The 21,778-nt window shown below is 37.0% G+C and overlaps 1 protein-coding gene across 1 annotated transcript in view; it reads left to right on the top strand.

The window, feature by feature from the left end:
• The first annotated feature begins 4,985 nt into the window (after positions 1 to 4,985).
• LOC136826299 (protein APCDD1-like) overlaps positions 4,986 to 21,778 on the top strand; it is a 205,208-nt gene continuing 188,415 nt past the window's right edge. The window contains exon 1 of the mRNA XM_067083527.1: positions 4,986 to 5,112. The gene's annotated coding sequence lies outside the window, so the exon portion shown is untranslated. The remainder of the gene's footprint in view (positions 5,113 to 21,778) is intronic.

The raw sequence follows: 21,778 nt of genomic DNA, 5'->3' as shown, positions 1-21,778 counted from the left end.
TTAATGTATGTACAATCACCACTACTTGCATTGCCATGCAAGCATTCTAATCATGTACTCATAATGTTCCAACGAATCTTCTGTATCAAACTGTGTGCGTGTTTCTGTTTGTGAAGACGCCAAATGTCTCTCCATTTCACATATATTATGCTACTGCATTGTATCCATTAATCTGTCTTGAATCTCAAGCAATTGGCCATATGTAGAATTTCCTGGCCTTTCCACTGGTGTATGTTTCATCACTGTATGTTAATCATGTCTCTTGATATCATATCTGTTTGTCTGCCGACAAACACAGAGGTCTGAACCTTTTATCTCTGTTATACCTGTCTATGTGTAGACGCTACATTACCGCTCGCACGCGTCAATAACATCGAAGATTCAGAATCAGTACAACCCCCACCAAAATCACTTTCATGTATCATAATAAAGTTTTCATTAACCTACCCATCTCACAGACTCATCAACATATAGTTACGGGCTGCTCTAGAAGCAAGAGCCCGTGCTGGCACAAGGCCAGCTAAATCTAAAACAACAACAACATCAGTACATTTATCTCAGTAAGGAACAACCAATAAACCAGTTAACACCCAGCCAGTATGTCACTCATATCCCAGTCCTTACAGATTTTGCTATAGTATTTATTATTACCACTTTGGTCGCTATCAATTTTAATTTCAACATGCTTGCATGATGTGTGGGTGGGTCGGTGTGTGTGTATGTGTGCGTATGGCAGTGGGTCTATCTCTCTCCATAAGTACGTATGAGTTGGTTTGTGTGGGGCCTATCTACAGGAGCGTCCGTGCTTCAGTTGTAATTCCATAATCAAGCATATATTTGCCTACTGTTTACAGAATAGAGTAGAATTGTTTGTTGAATTTTAGCTAACTAACATTCAGTATAGAGATAGTTTAAGATATAACGGTTCGAAGCACTGTAGTCCTCAGCGGCCATACATCCACAGTGGTTCCTGAGATCGAAATCCTTTTACTTATATAATAATAACTCGTAAATTTCATAAGTCTGACGCTTGGCTCTGTTGCCTAAGCTTATAAGTGAAACCACCTATAACAGGGCGGGATAGCCTGGCGATGACATTGAAATCAGATCACTTTTAATTTAAAATGGTACTCCAAGGTATATAGTTGATCATTTTCTTTCATAGAGATTGAGCTTCATAGAAAACGTTTATATGGGGAACTAATTTGTATTGCAAAACGAGCCATCACCCCAACCACCTCTTTCTCCCTCCCAAATCTTTCCCCTATTGTTTCACAGCGTACGACATTTTTTTTTTTTTTTTTGTATACCGCTATTCGAAATGCCTGAATTGTAATAATTCAAAATTTCTGACAAATATTATTTGATGTATTATAGCCTCATTAACACTAAATAATGAGTATTCAAGGAATGGCGTAAGGCTTCACTTTAACTTCCTTTTCATTATCTTTCTATTGTCTAATCTTTTATTGTGATAATAGCAAAGCGAGAGAGAGAGAGAGAGCCTTTTGAAAATCAAATCTTGATACAAATAAAAGGAAGGGGGAGGACACGAAAAGATGAACAGCGTGCAAAGTACCATGTAAATATTATTCATTCCATTTTTTGTAACGCCTAGAACGAAAAGAAATTAGTTATATTGTTTACTTAGCAATGAAAAACAAGAAAACAAATGGATATTTTGTAAATAAAAACCACCTGATTCCCTTCGCTTCGATTTGTTAAATACATACTGCCAACACGTGAGTAAGATATAAATGGCTCACGCATCAGTAGTATGTATTAATTTTTATACGAATGTACAAAGAGAATCAGATGGTTTTCCTAAGAAATTTACAGAATGTCTGTTTGTTTTCCTGTTGTTCATGCTATATAAACAATATCAACCGCCAGGGTAGTTGGCGGTTAGTAAAGCCAAATTTCATCGAAATCTTTCAGCCGTTTGGGTGTTCAGGGGATCGGGATGTGGTAGGGGGCGGGTGGGTGAGGGACCTAACATATCGGTAAAAGATACAGCCGTGATACTTAGTTTTTCTGAAAGCTCATATTCGGGGTTTGCTTTTTTTTTTTTTAATAAAGTTACAGCATGCCATTCAAATTATCCACCAGAATTCAAATTTCCTGGTGCTCAGGTACGTACTGCTCACAACATTAGAAAAGACGGCGTTTTCTTAATGTGCGTGAATAGCAAGTGGTGTTAGGAGAAGCTGGCTGACTTACTGTCAATAACTTAATTAAAAATTATCACACACGTTGAATTTACCTACGCGATTGTGGTTTTCGCGATCGTCGACCTACCTAAATAAAGAAATTCAATAGTTAGAATGTTTTCAGACACACACACACATATACACACACACACATATATATATATATATATATATATATATATATATATATATATATATATATATATATGTGTGTGTGTGTGTGTGTGTGTGTGTGTGTGTGTGTGTATATACTGCCCGGGAAAACTCTGAAGGACTCCCAAATATTTTCCTGCACCTCCTTGTGCTGACTGTCCCTTTTATCCAGACATTGCTGTTCTAACTGTCCCTTTCATCCAAATATTACTCTTCTGACTGTCCCATTTATCCAGGTATTACTGTACTGACTGTCCCTTTTATCCAGGTATTACTGTACTGACTGTCCCTTTTATCCAGGTATTACTGTACTGACTGTCCCATTTATCCAGTCATTACTGTGGTGACTGTCCCATTTATCCAGTCATTACTATGGTGACTGTCCCATTTATGCAGATGTTACTGCAGTGAGTGTCCCTTTTTATCAAAACATTACTGCGCTGCCTGACCATTTTATCCAGGTATTACAGTGCTGGCTGTCTCTTTTATTCAGGTATTACTGTGATGACTGTCCATTTTATCTAGACATTACTGTGGTGACTGTCCCCCAGGTATTACTGTGCTGTCTGTCCCTTTTATCCAGGTATTACTGTGCTGTCTGTCCCCTTTATCCAAGTATTACTGTGCTGTCTGTCCATTTTATCCAGGTATTACTGTGCTGTCTGTCCCTTTTATCCAGGTATTTCTGTGCCGACTGTCCTTTTTTACCAGGTATGACTGTGGTGACTGTTCATTTTATCTAGACATTACTACGGTGACTGTCCCATTTAGCCTCCTCTAAACTTAAACACACCCCACTCTGAAACACCCTCAGTAAAACCTTCCTACTAAAACTGTCTAAACACACACCCCAGGTAAACCTAAACACACCCCTACTAAACCTAAACACACCATTTTAACCTAAACACACCCCCACTAAACCTAAACACACCCCCTACTAAACCTAAACACATACAGCCACTGCTGTCACCCCTACTAAACCTAAACACACACAGCCACTTTAAACACACCCCCACTAAAACCTAAACACACCCCCCACTAAACCTAAACACATACAGCCACTAAACCTAAACACACACCCCACTAAACCTAAACACACTCCCTACTAAACCTAAACACACCCCCCACTAAACCTAAACACACCCCTACTAAACCTAAACACACACAGCCACTAAAACCTAAACACACCCCCACTACCTAAACACACCCTGTACTAAACCTAAACACATACAGCCTCTAAACCTGTGGTGACCCCCACTAAACCTAAACACACCCCCTACTAAACCTAAACACACCCCCACTAAACCTAAACACATCCCCTACTAAACCTAAACACACGCAGCCACTAAGCCTAAACACACCCCACTAAACCTGAACACACCCCACACTAAACCTAAACACACATACAGCCACTAAAACCTAAACACACCCCTACTAAACCTAAACACACCCCCACTAAACCTAAACACACTCCCCTACTAAACCTAAACACACGCAGCCACTAAACCTAAACACACCCCCCACTAAACCTAAACACACCCCCTACTAAACCTAAACACATACAGCCACTAAACCTAAACACACCACCCACTAAACCTAAACACACACATCCACTAAACCTAAATACACCCCCGCTAAACCCAAAACACAAACCTTGATACAGAATTATTAGTCACGGGAAAGTAAAGCATTTTCAATTATATATTTCTATGGCATCGAGTACACGAAATGCGGTATGATAACGCGTACAGTTTATTTACCACATAAGTTACAAAGGGAAGGGGGAAAGGGAAGGGGAATGGGTATGGGTTTGAAACGACCCTATTTTCTAAGTTGGGTTAAATGATGGCCACTTGCAAAATTTTGTCCAGATCGGTCAAGCGGTTCGGATTTCTATAGCGCACAAAGCTACAAGTATACAGACATACACACATATAAACATTCACTTTTATATATGATATATATACACATATATAAGTATACACACACATATATATATACACACATATATATATATATATATATATATATATATATATATATATATATATATATATATATAAATATATATATATGACCAGCCACAAGTGCTAGTACCACAGGTCATCAAATGGCTCATAGTAGGCCTACATTCTACATGCAATGTAAAACAAATTTCTTTAAATAAAATTTCGTACCCTATTGTGTGTTAATAAACCAATATAAACTACAGTATGTATGAAAAATTATTTACATTGTCATGCATCCACATTTTTAAAATAGAACCAATATCAATCATGCATTAAATGACAAGATAATTTATCCTGCTGTGAAATGATTCCCAAGAACATGTGCGAATGTAAAATTCTTCTGACGATGATGAAACTGAAGTCATAATTATACTATTACTTATTCATTATTTCCTCTGAATACGATCAAATTACTGAACAACAAAGAAACCAATACAATTAAGGATTCTGATTCGCACTAAACTACCAAGATTAGTTAGTCTAAAAAAAGGAATAAAACAAATACTAAAAATCTTGACTTAATCATTACTCCAAATGTACTATTTAGTCTTAATCCGGTCTTGTTTACCTCAGGAAGAAAACGGCGGAATTTTTGGAACGGAAAAAGGACAGCACTGGTGACTGGTCATAAGTGATTATCAGTCTTGAGAGGTTTGCAGCAGCGAGTGGATGAGAGACTGGCAGCGCGCACTGTTTTCGGCAAAGTGTCAAGTTATCCTCTTCATTAACGTGAACCAAAGGTTTGTCCAGTTAAGTTTTAAGTCTAATTTAATATATTTCTCGAAAATAGTTGATGGCAGTTTTTTTTTAAAGCAATGAATTTCCTGCATTTTGGCGGGAAAGAACCGTCTTCCTGGAGTAGCCAAACGGTTTAGTATTCCCAAGCCGAGGCATCGAGTACCTCTTGCATCTGTTATGGTTGGTGTTTTTACATCTGTCTGATCTGTTCTAAAGGGTGCTTTTGCAGCTGTCTGTCAGTGAAATTTAACGTTCTTTATTGTGCTTTTGGTGAGTGTAATAGTATTTGTACGTACTGCATTTTTATTGTAGACACCCCGTTATTAGGCCTATTGTAAAATATCAGTGAATGCTTTGCAAGGCTACGACAGGTTTCACTGCTTGGAAAGTTGATTCCTTCCATCTTTCGATCTTGAAACCATAGAACGAAGTTTATTTTCTCAGTTCCACTTCGATCTGAGATCATCTGTCGCTGGTATTGTGGTATTGTGTTCAATTTCCTTCCTTCTTTTCTTTATAGGTCTAAAATTCGAAGCTTTAAGGAGATGTATTGTAGTACTATCAAGTTTCTGTTGCTCGGTGATCTTAGACCTATTAGCGTCTAGCATGAGTTTTTCATCCAATGATCTTTTAAAATTTCTCTTACGACTCATATAGCTTTAAAAGTACTCTTATAACCAACCAAGAGTCAATTTAGTGATAAAACATTTGATCAAGGTAAGGAGGTAGTTCAGAATGTCAAGGCGAAAACACGATGACGTGTGCGGAGCATAAAATGCAACCTTACGAAATGTCAAATTTGTTTTACTTTTTTCATATTTTCTTGCATGGTTTCAATATTCAAGCTCCCAAAGAATTAAATGTCATTACTGGGTCTGTTTGTCGGAAACATTTGTTTGTATTAAGTTGTTCATGTTAGGCGTAATGCCTGCTTATCTTGCATATAATAAGTATTGATGCAAGTCTATTGTTATTTAGCTGAACCATAAAGGATAAAAGGAACAAAAACACAATAATTCACTTGAAAATTTTATTGAAATATGAAACGCGAAATGTCCTAAAACACTAAATATAAATGATAATAATCAATTCAATCATGTAAGAACAAAATGGAAATATGAAGCATAAAAAACAGTCTCTCTCAATTAACAACAGTTCAAAAAATAATTTAATTTTCCTTCTGTGTCTTACACATTATGATTGTGAATAAAAGGTAGTAGTAAATATATATTCCTTTGGTATAATATAAATTAATATTGCTTTGGTATAACAGTAAATAAATTTCCCTTTTTTATAAAGGTGAAACTATACATTTATTTGAATAATGAGTTAAGTTGTAGCCTATAACATAAATATGAATAAGAAAAAATAAGTAATATTTAGTATGACCTCCATCATTGGCAATCACAGCTCTGAGCCTATTTGGCATTGAAACTACTAACGTTTGACAATAATTATCCATCCCTCTTTTCGGTCTTAATGATTCCCACACTGACAGACAGTGTTTGATCAGTGACAGGTTTGGTTTTTATTGTCCCAGTGTCCCATTCCTTTACCATTTCTCCCCGAAGATTTCAATCGGGGAGGTTAGGAGATTTCGCAGGCCCGCTTATACGTATAACATTGTTCTGTTCTGCAAAACATTCACTGACAACTTTTGAGTTATGAACAGAAGGGTTGTCCATTACAAGGTAGATTGGCAAATGATCCGGTAGCAGTTTCCTCGCCGATGGGATCAGGGCTTCATCAAGAATTTCTACATATTGCTCTCCGGTTAAACCCTCGTCGAGGGGAATCACACTCCGCCCTGAATTTTTTTCACTTCGCCGCGACGGTTGAATATTTTCTTTATTGAACCTAAAGTTTAAGATACGAAAAAAAAAGTTATCGCAAATAAACGAAAATATCAACGCTGAATATCACCACTATTCATAAAATTCAGCAACAAGGAATTTACATTGACATGAAGAATGTTTTCTCACTCTCGATAGTTAATTCATGGGAATCCTAAGAGGCTTAAATTGCTATCCTTGAAAGTAAAAAGAAAGGTTATATTTTAACGAGCTTGTAGATATTTAATCAGTGTAGTAAAGAAAGTCCATGTTACACATAGGCCTAAGCCTACATGAAAACCAAAACTTGCGGCATTAATTACTTACCTTGTGTTATTAGGTCGCCAGCAGTGGAGTATACCATGTTCGTCGCTAGCAAAAGTCTTCTCATCACACCATATAACGTTATCCCAGAATCTTGATTCAAAGGGTAGATACTGAAGAGCGAAAGCTACTGGTTGCTCTTGGTGATTTTGAGACAGGGAGAGTTTGATAGCCGGACTTCGGTGGTGAATTCCTTGGTTGAGCAATCTCTTCTCACCGTAACATTAGAGACTTGAAGACCTAGTTCTTTTTTCACTTTCACAGCAGTTGCTATAGGCTATGAGGTGACTTTAGCAATGATCTGGTCATCCTGCTCTCGAGTAGTGCACCGTGGCCTCCTGTTCTAGGCCGATTCTTGAGGTTCTCTTCGTTGAAATGTTTGATCCACCTGCATACTGTTGTCCGACTTATATTGAATTTATGGCTAATTTCTATGGGGAGGATATTATTTCAATGCATTTCTATTATGACTCAGTATAGCTAATGAGGTTTCCTGTCTTTCGGCTCCAGAATTTATTTGATGTTGCCCAAGATGCTCTATCATCCCAACGTCGGGTCAGCGAGAAGTAGGCTAAATGCTGAATGCCACTGTATGTCACCTGACAAGTTGCTGCATTGTTTTCGCGCCCTTTCAGGCATGCCAACCTCTCGGAGTCAGGGAGGCGAATTTTCTTGTGTTGTTATTGTTTCGGGAGATTGCGTGTGCTTGCCAGCCCTGTAATTCTTTTCACTCGTGAACGAAAACGAAAGTACACCGTACCGTCAGTAATGAACGTGACTGTACATCAAGAATGTTATAACAGAGACTATTATCAATAATTTTTAACTAATATCGTCATAACTCTCATCATAGACATAGTCAACATGTTACTTCAAACTTTGTCGTCAAAAGCACCTTGCTTTTGTATTGCAATACACAATAAATATTGGGGACTCAAGAGTCAGCTATATGAGTTAGACCTTAACACCCGGCTTGCAAGAGTGACAGAAGTTGGTATGGTCTTTACGTAAATAAGCCTGTCGAATTCAGGTTCTGCACTTACATGATATTTGCCGCTTACTCTTTGTGGTTACAAAATTACAGTCACGCTTGTCTGAGACAAAAATTAATAATTAGCCAAGCGTTATAAACTTGTCAGTCAACTTCTTACAAATAAATTAGAATCCCGTTTAGTTATTCGAAATGTATTAAAAACGCCAAAATTCACTCCTCTTCAAAAAAGAAAGTTACGTATGTTAAAAGAAGACATCAAAGAAAGATTAATAACCATTTTTGGCCATTACCAAACTGCCAGTCCAAAAACACAACTGTTAATAATCCAACGACCTGCCTACCTTGTTAAGGTTGGCTGCTTAGGTTACATGATAGGATAATGAACTTTCAAACCTGTACAGTAGTTTACATCATTCAAGTGATTACACACACACACAAAACGAAAACATTTGAAGCTGCCTCATTAGGGCAGTACTTAATCTTAACTTAAATGATGGAAACTACAAGTTTGAAAGTTTATTATCCTATATAACTATGTTATCCAAGCAGCCTACCTTGACAAGATGGTCAAGACTGAATGATTAACAATTGTTTTTAAGACTGTCTCTTTGGTAATGACCGAAGATAGCTATATCTTTCCTCGATGTCTTCTTTTAACATGTGTAACTTTCCATCTTTCATCTAATTATACGGTAATCACCTGAAAAGGACACCAGTTGCTCTGGAAACTATAGTGTATTTTAGCGTTTTTAATATGCTTCGAAAAACAAAACGGGTTTTTTTTTAACAGCAGGACAAGTGTGCTTTTTATAAGCAGTTGACGGATAAGTTTGTAACGCTTGGCTAATTATGAATTTTTGTCGCTTGCACACAGAGTAACCTTTTCTTTTAATCACAGACAGCACACCACAAATACCATTGAAATACAGAACCTGAATTCGACAGGCATATTTACCGTAAAGTCGCTATCACCTTATATCACTCTTGCTATCTGGGTGGTTAAAGTCAAAGTCACTGCCTATCGTTGTTTCTAAACCAGGTTATGGTTCGAATCCTGGCCGGCGCAGAACTTATTAGTCATAATTCCCCTTGGCTCAAGAAAGTTATTCTCAAGGTATAGTGAATTCGATAGCAGACGGTATTTAAGGCTGAATATTTGTGAATATAAAAAAAAAAGAATTGGAATAGTTGGCCAGTAAAATAAAGCAGTCCAAAAAATAAATGAGTTGATGTTCAAGGATCTAATGGTGAAAGTAAGATTACTTCTATATATACACACATTATACATTATATAATATATACATATATGTGTGTGTGTGTGTAATGCAAGTGTATGTTCGTTATAAAATATAAAATTCTCGTGCCATAATCAAGAATTGCCAAATGCTTGAAAGTTACCCGCGTGAAAAACCTGCAATACTAATAGAGGCACGGACGTATCAGGGGAGAAACCAATAAATAAATCAAGCGTCCCCGGATGGTCGAGCTGATTCCTAGCAAAAGCGGCAGAAGAAGAGAAGCGCTGGAATGTAAACAAAGGGTAACGAGGTTGTTATGTCAGGTCGTACACAGAGATTGAAAGGTGGGGAAATGCGCAAAAGGAACGTTTGACGTACGGTTATACATTCTTGCGCTTTCGTTTGTTTATTACGTATTTTATTTTTAATTGATTGATATGAGTATGCCTTCGTGTATCTGGAAAGCATGGTACAAACAGTGTGCAACTTAAGTGTGTGTGTGTGTGTGTATAATGTGTGTGTATGTATATTTATATACACTGAAAGGAAGACGAACGAAAACCAAACATAACTAGGCTGTCTTTTATTTTATTGCCGACGTTTCGTAATTTTGACTGATATACATAAGTACATCTTCAGGTCTGCACATAAAAAGATCGATAAAAATCATAATTAAATAACAAAGAGCAAGAATGAAATAAATAAAAACACAACTGACCTAGAGGTGAGACACCAGGGAACGAAATGAAACAAAACACCACAGGAGGTTAAGACAAATACAGGGGGGTTGAATACGTCTGAGTATTTAACAATGGCACAGGCTGTTTTATAAATAATGACTGAAGGATGGTTAAATCTTAAGGGTTGACAGTAAGACCGATGATATTAAAATCTTTGTTCTCAGTATAAGGTTTGCATTGTTGAGAATGGTTTCTGAAACTGGAGTGCTCTGGGTTCGAAATTCTGCTCCCTTTACGAAAACTGACTCCTCGATGTGAATTTGTGAGCACTTTAAGAAACCTATTGGTAGATCCCACGTAAATCCCTGAAATACATTTAGTGCAATTTTACTCATAATCAGCACCATTGGACATATAAGGAGACATCTGACCTTTTACTCTAAACAAAGAGACAATAGTAAGAGAATTTTTGGGGGGGATTAAGTTGGCTTTAATGGCTGGGCAATGTTCCTGAACAATTTGAGTAAATCTCTTGAAAAGTTAGGTCATGGATATATGGGAAGCGTACATAAAAATTTCATTTTTTGTGCTGTTAAAACTTTGTTTTATAGAAAATTGTTGATTTGGTAACTGAACTACTAATAGACAAGCCTGGGTGGAAAACAGTTACCTTTAAAGAAGTTAACCAGAAATAAAATCTCACTTTGAAGGGCATTCCAGTTAGGTGAGAGGACCATAGAAGTACGTAATTTTATGTCAGACCAGAGGTTACCTTTGTATTTTTTCTTTTATTTCTTCTTTTTTTAAAGGCATTAACTTTCTGGGTTTTTCACCATTGAAGAGGATGTCTTTGCTTTTTTTTTTATTTCCATTCCTTTCCTTTAAAAAGGCATCAACTTGATGGGTTTTATGCCACGCCGGAGATTACCAGTAAATATTTTCAACTTATTTTTTTTGTTACAAAGTCATTAACTTCCAGAGTTTTACACAAAGTCGGAGGCTGCCTTTGTATTTTCTTTATATATTCTTATTTCTTTTTACAAAAGCGTTAACTTACTGGGTTTTAAGCCGTCCCGGAGGTTGCCTTGGTATTTTGCATTTATGTTAAAGAAAATTAACTTACAGGGTTTTATGATACACCAGAGGTTGCATTTATATTTTGCATTTTTTTTCAAAGACATCAATTTATGGGGTTTTACACTCCACCAGAGCTTGCCTTTGTATTTTGCATTTATTTTTTTTCAGCAAAGGAATTAACTTTAGGGGTTTTACAATCTACCAAAGGTTACCCTTGTATTTTGTATTTTTTTTTTTTTCCAAGGAAATTAACTTACGGGATCTTACGCCCCACCAGAATTTGCCTTTGTATTTTGCATTTATTTTTTTTAAAGGAAATTACTCACGGGGTTTTACACGCCACTAGCAGTTGCCTTTGTATTTTTTAATTCTTTTTTCAAAGGCATCATTTTGTGGGGTTTTACGCTCCACCACAGGCTGTCTTTGTATTTTGCGTTTTATGCCTCACCAGGGGTTGCCCTGGTATTTTGCATTTATTTTATCAAAGGCATTAACTTACGGGGTTTTACGCCATACTAGAGGTAACCTTTCTATTTTGTATTTATTTTTTTTTCTCAAAGGAAATTAACTGATAGGGATGTATGCCCCTCCAGGGGTTGTCTTTGTATTTTGCATGTATTTTTCTTTAAAGGTATTAACTTATGGAGTTTTACTGGGTTTTAAGATGCGCCAAAGGTTGCCTTTGCATTTTTCATTTTTTTTTTTTTTTTTTTTTTTAAGGAAATTAACTTATGGGGTCTTGCGCATCACCGGAGGTTACCTTTGTATTTTCCACCTTTTTTTCAAAGGTATCAATTGAAGGGGTTTTACGCTCCGCCATACGTTGCATTTGTATTTTTTTTTTTTTTTACAAAGGCATTAACTTTTGCAGTTTTGCTCCCCACCAAAGGTTGACTTTGTATTTTGCGTTTATATTTTTACAAAGGCATTAACTTACGCGGTTTTACGCCTCGCCAAAGGTTGCCTTTGTTATTTGAACTTATTTTTTTTTACAAACATTAACTTTCGCGGTTTTATGCCGCGTTAGAGGTTGCCTTCGTATTTTGAGTTTGTTTTTTTACAAAGGCATTGACTTTCACGGTTTTACGCCCCGCCAAAGGTTGCCTTTGTATCTTGAGTTTATTCTTTAACAAAGGTATTAACTTTCGCGGTTTTACGCCCCGCCAGAGGTTGCGTTTGTATTTTGAGTTTATTCTTTAACAAAGGCATTAACTTTCGCGGTTTTACGCCCCACCAGAGGTTGCCTTTGTATTTTGAGTTTATTCTTTAACAAAGGCATTAACTTTCGCGGTTTTACGCCCCACCAGAGGTTGCCTTTGTATTTTGAGTTTGTTTTTTTACAAAAGTATTAACTTTCGCGGTTTTACGCCCTGCCAGAGGTTCCCTTTGTATTTTGAATGTATTCTTTTACAAAGGCATTAACTTTCGCAGTTTTATGCCCTGTCAGAGGTTGCCTTTGTATTTTGAGTTTACTTTTTTACAAAGGCATTAACTTTCGCGGTTTTACGCCCCGCCAGAAGTTGCCTTTGTATTTTGAGTTTATTCTTTTACAAAGGTATTAACTTTCGCGGTTTTACGCCCCACCAGAGGTTGCCTTTGTATTTTGAGGTTATTCTTGTACAAAGACATTAACTTTAGTGGTTTTACGCCCCGCCAGAGGTTGCCTTTGTATTTTGAGTTTACTTTTTTACAAAGGCATTAACTTTCGCGGTTTTATGCCCTGTCAGAGGTTGCCTTTGTATTTTGAGGTTACTTTTTTACAAAGGTATTAACTTTTGCGGTTTTATGCCCCGCCAGAGGTTGCCTTTGTATTTTGAGTTTATTCTTTTACAAACGTATTAACTTTCGCGGTTTTATGCCCCGTCAGAGGTTGCCTTTGTTTTTTGAGTCATTATTTTACAAAGGGATTAACTTTTGCGGTTTTACATCCCGCCAGAAGTTGTCTTTGTATGTTGAGTTTATTCTTTTACAAAGACATTAACTTTCAGGGTCTTATACCCTGCTAGAGGTTGCCTTTGTATTTTGAGTTTGTTTTTTTACAAAGGTACTAACTTTTACAGTTTTACGCCCACCAGAGGTTGCCTTTGTATTTTGAGTTTACTTTTTTACAACGGCATTAATTTTCGCGGTTTTACACCCCGCCAAAGGTTGCCTTTGTATTTTGAGTTTATTTTTTTACAAAGGTATTAACTTTCACGGTTTTACGTCCTGTCAGAGGTTGCCTTTGTATTTTAAGTTTATTCTTTTACAAAGACATTAACTTTTGAGGTTTTATACCTTGCCAGAGGTTGCCTTTGTATTTTGAGTTTGTTTTTTTACAAAGGCATTATCTTTCGCAGTTTTACGCCCTGCCAGAGGTTGCCTTTGTATTTTGAGTTTATTTTTTTACAAAGCTATTAACTTTTGCGGTTTTATGCCCCGCCAGAGGTTGCCTTTGTATTTTGAGTTTATTCTTTACAAACGTATTAACTTTCGCGGTTTTATGTCCCATCAGAGGTTGCCTTTGTTTTTTGAGTCATTTTTTTACAAAGGGATTAACTTTTGCGGTTTTACGTCCCGCCAGAAGTTGTCTGAGTATTTTGAGTTTATTCTTTTAACAAAGGCATTAACTTTCAGGGTCTTATACCCTGCTAGAGGTTGCCTTTGTATTTTGAGTTTGTTTTTTTACAAAGGTATTAAGTTTTACAGTTTTACGCCCGCCAGAGGTTGCCTGTGTATTTTGAGTTTACTTTTTTACAACGGCATTAATTTTTGCGGTTTTACGCCCCGCCAAAGGTTGCCTTTGTATTTTGAGTTTATTTTTTTACAAAGGTATTAACTTTCATGGTTTTACACCCCGTCAGAGGTTGCCTTTGTATTTTGAGTTTGTTTTTTTACAAAGGCATTATCTTTTGCGGTTTTACGCCCTGCCAGAGGTTGCCTTTGTATTTTGAATTTATTTTTTTACAAAGGTATTAACTTTTGCGTTTTTACGCCCTGCCAGAGGTTGCCTTTGTATTTTGAGTTTATTTTTTTATAAAGGCATTATCTTTCGCGATTTTACGCCCCACCAGAGGTTGCATTTGTATTTTGAGTTTATTCTTTTACAAAGGGATCAACTTTCGCAGTTTTACGCCCTGCCAGAAGTTGCCTTTGCATTTTGAGTTTATTCCTTTACAAAGGCATTAATTTTCGCGGTTTTATGCCCCGCCAGGGGTTGCCTTTGTATTTTGAGTTTATTCTTTTACAAAGGGATTAACTTTTGTGGTTTTATGCCCCGCCAGAGGTTGCCTTTGTATTTTGAGTTTATTCTTTTACAAAGGCATTAACTTTCGGGGTTTTACGCCCCGCCAGAGGTTGCCTTTGTATTTCGAGTTTATTCATTTACAAAGGCATTAACCTCCGAGGTTTTACGCCCCGCCAGAGGTTGCCTTTGTATTTTGAGTTTATTTTTTTACAAAGGTGTTAACTTTCGCAGTTTTATGCCCTGTCAGAGGTTGCCTTTGTACTTTGAGTTTACTTTTTTACAAAGGCATTAACTTTCGCGGTTTTATGCCCCACCAGAGGTTGCCTTTGTATTTTGAGTTTATTCTTTTACAAAGGTATTAACTTTTGTGGTTTTATGCCCCGTCAGAGGTTGCCTTTGTATTTTGAGTTTATTCTTTTACAAAGGCATTAACTTTCAGGGTCTTATACCCTGCTAGAGGTTGCCTTTGTATTTTGAGTTTGTTTTTTTACAAAGGTATTAAATGTCGCAGTTTTACGCCCCGCCAGAGGTTGCCTTTGTATTTTGAGTTTATTCTTTTACAAAGGTATTAACTTCCGCGGTTTTATGCCCCGTCACAGGTTGCCTTTGTATTTTGAGTTTACTTTTTTACAAAGGCATTAACTTCCGTGGTTTTATGGCCCACCAGAGGTTGCCTTTGTATTTTGAGTTTAATCTTTTACAAAGGCATTAACTTTCTCGGATTTACACCCCGCCAGAGCTTGCCTTTGTATTTTGAGTTTATTCTTTTACAAAGGCATTAACTTTCGCTTTTTTACGCCCTGCCAGAGGTTGCCTTTGTATTTTGAGTTTATTCTTTTACAAAGGCATTAACTTTCGGTTTTTTTTTGCCCCGCCAGAGGTTGCCTTTGTATTTCGAGTTTATTCTTTTACAAAGGCATTAACCTCCGAGAGTTTACGCCCCGCCAGAGGTTGCCTTCATATTTTGAATTTATTCTTTTACAAAGGCATTAACTTTCGCGGTTTTATGCCGTGCCAGAGGTTGCCTTCGTATTTTTAATTTACTTTTTTACAAAGGCATTAACTTTCGAGGTTTTACGCCCCGCCAGAGATTGCCTTCGTATTTTGAATTTATTATTTTACAAAGACATTAACTTTCGCGGTTTTACGCCCCGCCAGAGGTTGCCTTTGTATTTTGTATTAACTCTTTTACAAAGACATTAACTTTCGTGGTTTTACGCCCCGCCAGAGGTTGCCTTTGGTATTTTGTATTTACTCTTTTACAAAGACATTAACATTCGGGGTTTTACGCCACACCAGAGGTTGCCTTCATATTTTTAATTTATTCTTTTACAGAGACATTAACTTTCGCGGTTTAACGCACAGCCAGAGGTTGCCTTCGTATTTTGAGTTTATTCTTTTACAAAGCCATTAACTTTCGGGGTTTTACTCCCCGCCAGATGTTGCCTTTGTATTTTGAGTTTATTCTTTTACAAAGGCATTAACTTAAGCTTTCTTACTCCCCGCCAGAGGTTGCCTCAGTATTTTGAGTTTATTCTTTTAAAAAGGTATTAACTCTCGCGGTTTTACGCCCCACTAGAGGTTGCCTTTATATTTTGAGTTTTTTCCTTTACAAAGGTATTAACTTTCGCTGTTTTATTCCCCGCCAGAGGTTGTCTTTGCAATTTGAGTTTATTCTTCTACAAAGGCGTTAACTTTCGCAGTTTTACGCCCCTTCAGAGGTTGCCTTTGTATTTTGAGTTTATTCTTTTATAAAGGCATTAACTTTCGCGGTTTTACGCCACGCCAGAGGTTGCCTTTGTGTTTTCAGTTTATTTTTTTATAAAGGCATTAACTTTCGCGGTTTTAGGCCCGCCAGAGGTTGCCTTTGTGTTTTGAGTTTGTTTTTTTACAAAGGCATTGACTTTCGCGGTTTTACGCCCCGCCAGAGGTTGCCTTTGTGTTTTGATTTTGTTTTTTACAAAGGCATTAACTTTCGGGGTTTTACTCCCCACCAGAGGTTGCCTTTGTTTTTTGAACTTATTTTTTTTACAAAGGCATTAACTTTCGGGGTTTTACGCCCCTCCAGAGGTTGCCTTTGTATGTTAAGTTTATTTATTTTTGGTGATTGTAGTCAGTAAAAGTTATTAAGATACCACTATATATTTCAGTATCACTCTCTTGGTACACTGAAGATAAGTTAAAGTTTTCAATATGCAGTTTATTAAACTACTGAAACTCAGTGTTCATGTTCATTATTGCACTTTTTTGTGGCGAAGTAAAAAACTTTTCAGCACTCAGTAGTCAAGAGGAATCATTCAGTGAAACGTTAAACAGAAAAGATGTTCCAAGTGCAAAACAGAATTAAGACATGTTCTCCATTGCCAGACGAATGGTGAAGAAACTTCAAGTTAAATGTCAATGTACAAGTATACTATTAATATCAGAAATGTCGCAATTTCTTTTATTAAGATAGTGAATAAATTTTGGATACTTTTTTTTTGAAGGAAATTGATACGTTTTTGAAAATTTTTTTATACTTTTTTATTTTTCCCACTAGTAACAGTTGGGGTGCCTTAGGTTGGGCTGTGGCTCCCCTCGGGTGCCTGGAGTACTCCAGTCATCATCGCCTGCGCTGTTACATCTTTCCATGTTCGGGCAGTAGGCATCAACGACATTCATTCTTGTGTCTCCGTCCCTGTCCATTTCCTCCCTGTCCCTGTCTTCTTTCTCTCCTAGTTCCTTCGTTACAAGAAATCTGCCAGATGGAACTGGGTTGATTGATTCTTTGCTGGGACATTTGTTTGAGTTCCCCTAGAACTTAGTTTTGTAAATGGATAACAGTTCCGTCCGAATAAGGCTGTCGAGGGAAGCCATGCATTGTGGAGCCCTTTATTAGTATCATGGTGCAGAGACATAGGAACTTTCATGTCTGAAGTGCATTGTTGTCTCACTGACGACGGTTTCGGCCTCGTATCCACAGTAGGCTCAATTTTGCTACTGCCTTGAAGATATCCCTGTTTGCCTTTTCCACGAACTGTCTTTCATTTCACTCTCGTATTTCCTCAACATACCCCATGCCTCGGCTACTGTTCGTGCGAATCCATGCTGCATGTACTCTCGAATGAAATCTCGGTCCTCGTCAGAAGAAATGAATAATAGATAAGCCCAGTAACGTTCGCGAAGGCAGTAGCTGTTCCTTCAAAACCTTCTTTGTTGTGGAAAGCAAAACTTCCATATTTAGAAATCCACGTCTTCATAAAGGTTTCGTAGGCGGCCCTAGCTTCTTCTTTGCTTGGATTTGGCAAACACCTCGGTATTATTTTAGAAAGAGGAACCAGCCCAAAATGACATGAAAATATGTTTTTCTAGGTGATTTTGATGTCTTTTGCACGAATATCACCTTCATTTTCCTCGGAAATTAACGGTTTTAGACTTTACTCGGAGCACCTACAGTTTCCCAGGCCCACTCGACCATCGACCGAAATCGGCGGAAGAACACCAAAACCAACATGTCGTGCTTGCCAAGAATCTTTAAATATGTGGATAAGGCGCGGCGCCGTTCCATACCACGGCCTTACTGTAACCCCTGTGGCTAGCTGCGCGCAGCAAACATTACCTCTTGCCAGAAAATGTCGTGCTTGCCAAGAATCTTTAAATATGCGGATAAGGCGCGAAGCGCCGTTCCGCCACGGCCTTACTGACAGCACACATAAACAGGACGACATGTTGGTTTTGGTGTTCTTCCGCCGATTTCGGTCGGCGGTCGAGTGGGCCCGGGAAACTGTAGGTGCTCCGAGTAAAGTCTAAAACCGTTAATTTCCGAGGAAAATGAAGGTGATATTCGTGCAAAACACATCAAAATCACCTAGAAAAACATATTTTCATGTCATTTTGGGCTGGTTCCTCTTTCTAAAAATTTACCAACACCTCAATAGTTCATGGCCTTGATGAGTAGTATTTAGGAAATGAATTTCTCTAAAAAGTTCTTCCTTTTCCTCCATGGTCAAAGTTGAATATTTCTGTGGTGCCACATCAACCAATTCTCTCAGGCAGGTTCTGCTGGGGCTTCGACTCTGCTATAGTAAATAGTCGGGCCGTGGAGTGTCTTGTGTTAAATTGCCGAAAGGAAAACTGAAGAAGGGAAACAAAAACAGGTCTTCTAGAAAGTTAAGTTTCTCATGAGTCGTCCGGCTGTTACGGGCAACTTTTTCGGTTCCTTCATCTTCCTTGGGGTCAAAACTCCATGTTTTTCTCCCGAAAAGTTCTGCAGAGGGTTGTTTTGTTGGTTTTCCTTCCTCCTCCTCAAATATGGTGGGCAATTTTCTTCTCGTCTCCTTCGTACTTAGAACCCTTTGCACTCTTCCCGAGGGCCACGGGTCGTCTACCCAGCAGCGGAACGGTACACGTCCTTTGGTTAATTGAAAGATGTCACATTTAACCAGGTTTTCATTCCAATCATTCTTCCAGTCATTGTTCACGTCCTTTTTTAGACCTGCAGAGACAGAATCCTGTCCTTCCTCCGCATCATCACGGTTGGTAGAGAGCTTCGCTTGTTGATTTTCCAGCTCTCTTTTCAATCTGCTATTTTCCTGCCCTGCCTTTTTCAGTTTGTCCTTGAATACGAGGACCATCTCATAAAGGTACCGACGCTTCAAATTATTCAACAAGGATGCCCTAGGGAATTCAATATCGTCTGGATTGTTCATTGCAGCTGTCACTAATTCCAAGAATTCCTCTTCATCCTGGGACGAAGAGTACCTTTTGTTTTTCCTCAAAAAAGGTCCTTCTCCATTCACTTCTTCCAACAATAAATGGTCTCTCATCAGCTCGTCCTGTTCCTCTTTACCATCTCCTTCCGTATATTTTCTGTTATACGATGACATTTTACTCATTTCGGTCTCCTCGTCAAGTGTAGTCTCTGTCTCAGGTTCACTTTGAGTTCTCAGCCTCATCAAGTCTTCTTCATCCTTATCCTCCATCAGGAAACGCACAGTTCTCATAATTCCTATTGTACTGTGTGCAATAACTCCAACAATTAATAAAGATAATAACGGGGTCGACACCAGTCAGCCAAATGCATTCATTGTTAAAAGACTGCTCATATTTGATTGGTGCAATACAAGTAATTCTGTGCCTCCTGTTTCATACTTATAGCGCTGGTCTGAGAAATATTGAAATAAAGTATTTTTCTCATTAAACGCAATGCCTTATCACCAGGAATTATTACCGTTGTATTATCATTATTGTATGCATGAATTCTAGTGGAGCAACAAAACATGCTGTGCACTTGTGCAACAGTTTTATGAAGAATATACAGTTCATTTTCGAGAAAAGCAAATGTAATTTATACATCTATCTATCTGTCTATCTATCTATCTATCTATCTATCTATCTATATATATATATATATATATATATATATATATATATATATATATATATATATATATATATATATATATACTATATATATATATATATATATATGAATTTTTATCACTTCACCATGATATTTTACTTATAAACATTAAGCTACTAATGTCGTTTAATATCCAATTCGTGCTACTTCGAGGATATCACCGAAGGGGAATTATAAGTGATAAATGGTTTGGTACCTAAGTGACTCGAACACCAGGAGTGTAAGAAACAACGATTTCCAGTAGACATTCAAAACCATTCGGTTGGCTCGTTTTGTCGGGTGTTGGAGTCATGTACTGTAGGTATAGCTATGCTCTTAAGTGATACATGATTGCATAGGATTTCGTTCAAAATTCACGAACTGGCAACTAACATGCCCCTTATTAATCTGTTATTTCAATGCGAAAACACGATTATTTCATACAATAAGGCCATACGAGTGAAATTTGTCATATATTTCAAAACGGTAAGAAAATATCATGCGTAGCCAAATTTCGGTACGAAACATTTTCAAAACTTTTGTTCACTCATAGCCGATGCATTTGACAAAAAAAATTCATCATCACACCTAGTTCAAATGTTAATTAGAAAAATGAAAAAATTTGTCATAACATTAATATTGCTTCCAACGCAGCCATAAAATCTGAAATAGTGCAGTTTGATTGTTTTTATGCCTCAAAGCTGAAAAAATGTAAATAAGTAAATAAAAAAGTAGAATGCATCCACCGATATGAACTGGTGTAGGTCTACAGTGAGTAGCGACAATGAAATTATCTTGAAAACATTTATTTTATATTTAATAGAGGAATATTTGGAATTTCATAAACATAAAATTATTTAAGTTATATTTCTTAACCACTTCAAAAATTATGGCCTACTAGCAAATATTCGCATATGCAATTATACTTTTGTTAAAGCCAAGATTTTAACACTACTTGGCAACGTTACGTTGAGTGAGATTTTGGACGATACAAAAAGAATGTTGCCTCAGGTTTCAGCATGACTGTACCAAACCATTTACCACTTATAATTCCCTTCTGTGATATTCTCGTGGCGCGAATTGGATATTAAACACTTGTAGCTTAGTGTTTATATATATATATATATATATATATATATATATATATATATATATATATATATATATATATATATATATATATGTATGTATTTGCAAACACCCTATATATATATATATATATATATATATATATATATATATATATATATATATATATATATATATATATATATATATATATATATATATATATATATATATATATATATATATATATATATGTATATATATATATATATATATATATATATATATATATATAGGGTGTTTCAAATTAGAGGCCCCCACCTCTACAGCATAAACTACAATTGATATGGACAAAAACAAAAGTAATTCAGAACAGCTATTTATTTAAGTTTCTCTCTGAGTATTTAATATTTTGTGTGGCCTCCATCTGCCTGTACCACAGCCTCCATTCTTGAGGGGTACGATTTCAGCAAATCTCAAAAAAGCTGAGACTCAAACTCCATTTCCCTGAGCACTTCGGTCACCTCTCTTTGCAGGTCGTCAAGGCTTGGTATACTATCATAGTTCACTGTGCACGCTTCAACACAATCCTTAAAGATACTACCAATGTTTTCACATACATTAAGGTCAGGGGAGCTCCCTGGAAATTCACTTGACGAGAAGAAATCGATACACTGTTTCAAAGCAGCTCCTGTGTCTGAAGAGCCTTGAAACATGGTGCCTTATCATGCAAAAATGTGACTTCTTCAACAGATAACACATTTTCAAGATCTTTGAAGAAAGGAAATACTCCACCAGTAAGCACAGTTTCTCTGAAGTATTTGCCATTCCATTTCTTTGATGATCCAC

Source organism: Macrobrachium rosenbergii, chromosome 40 (genome assembly GCF_040412425.1).
Source record: "Macrobrachium rosenbergii isolate ZJJX-2024 chromosome 40, ASM4041242v1, whole genome shotgun sequence".
Taxonomy (NCBI): Eukaryota; Metazoa; Arthropoda; class Malacostraca; order Decapoda; family Palaemonidae; genus Macrobrachium; species Macrobrachium rosenbergii.
Note: the sequence above shows the minus strand (reverse complement) of the source record. Positions and strands in the feature narration are given on the sequence as shown.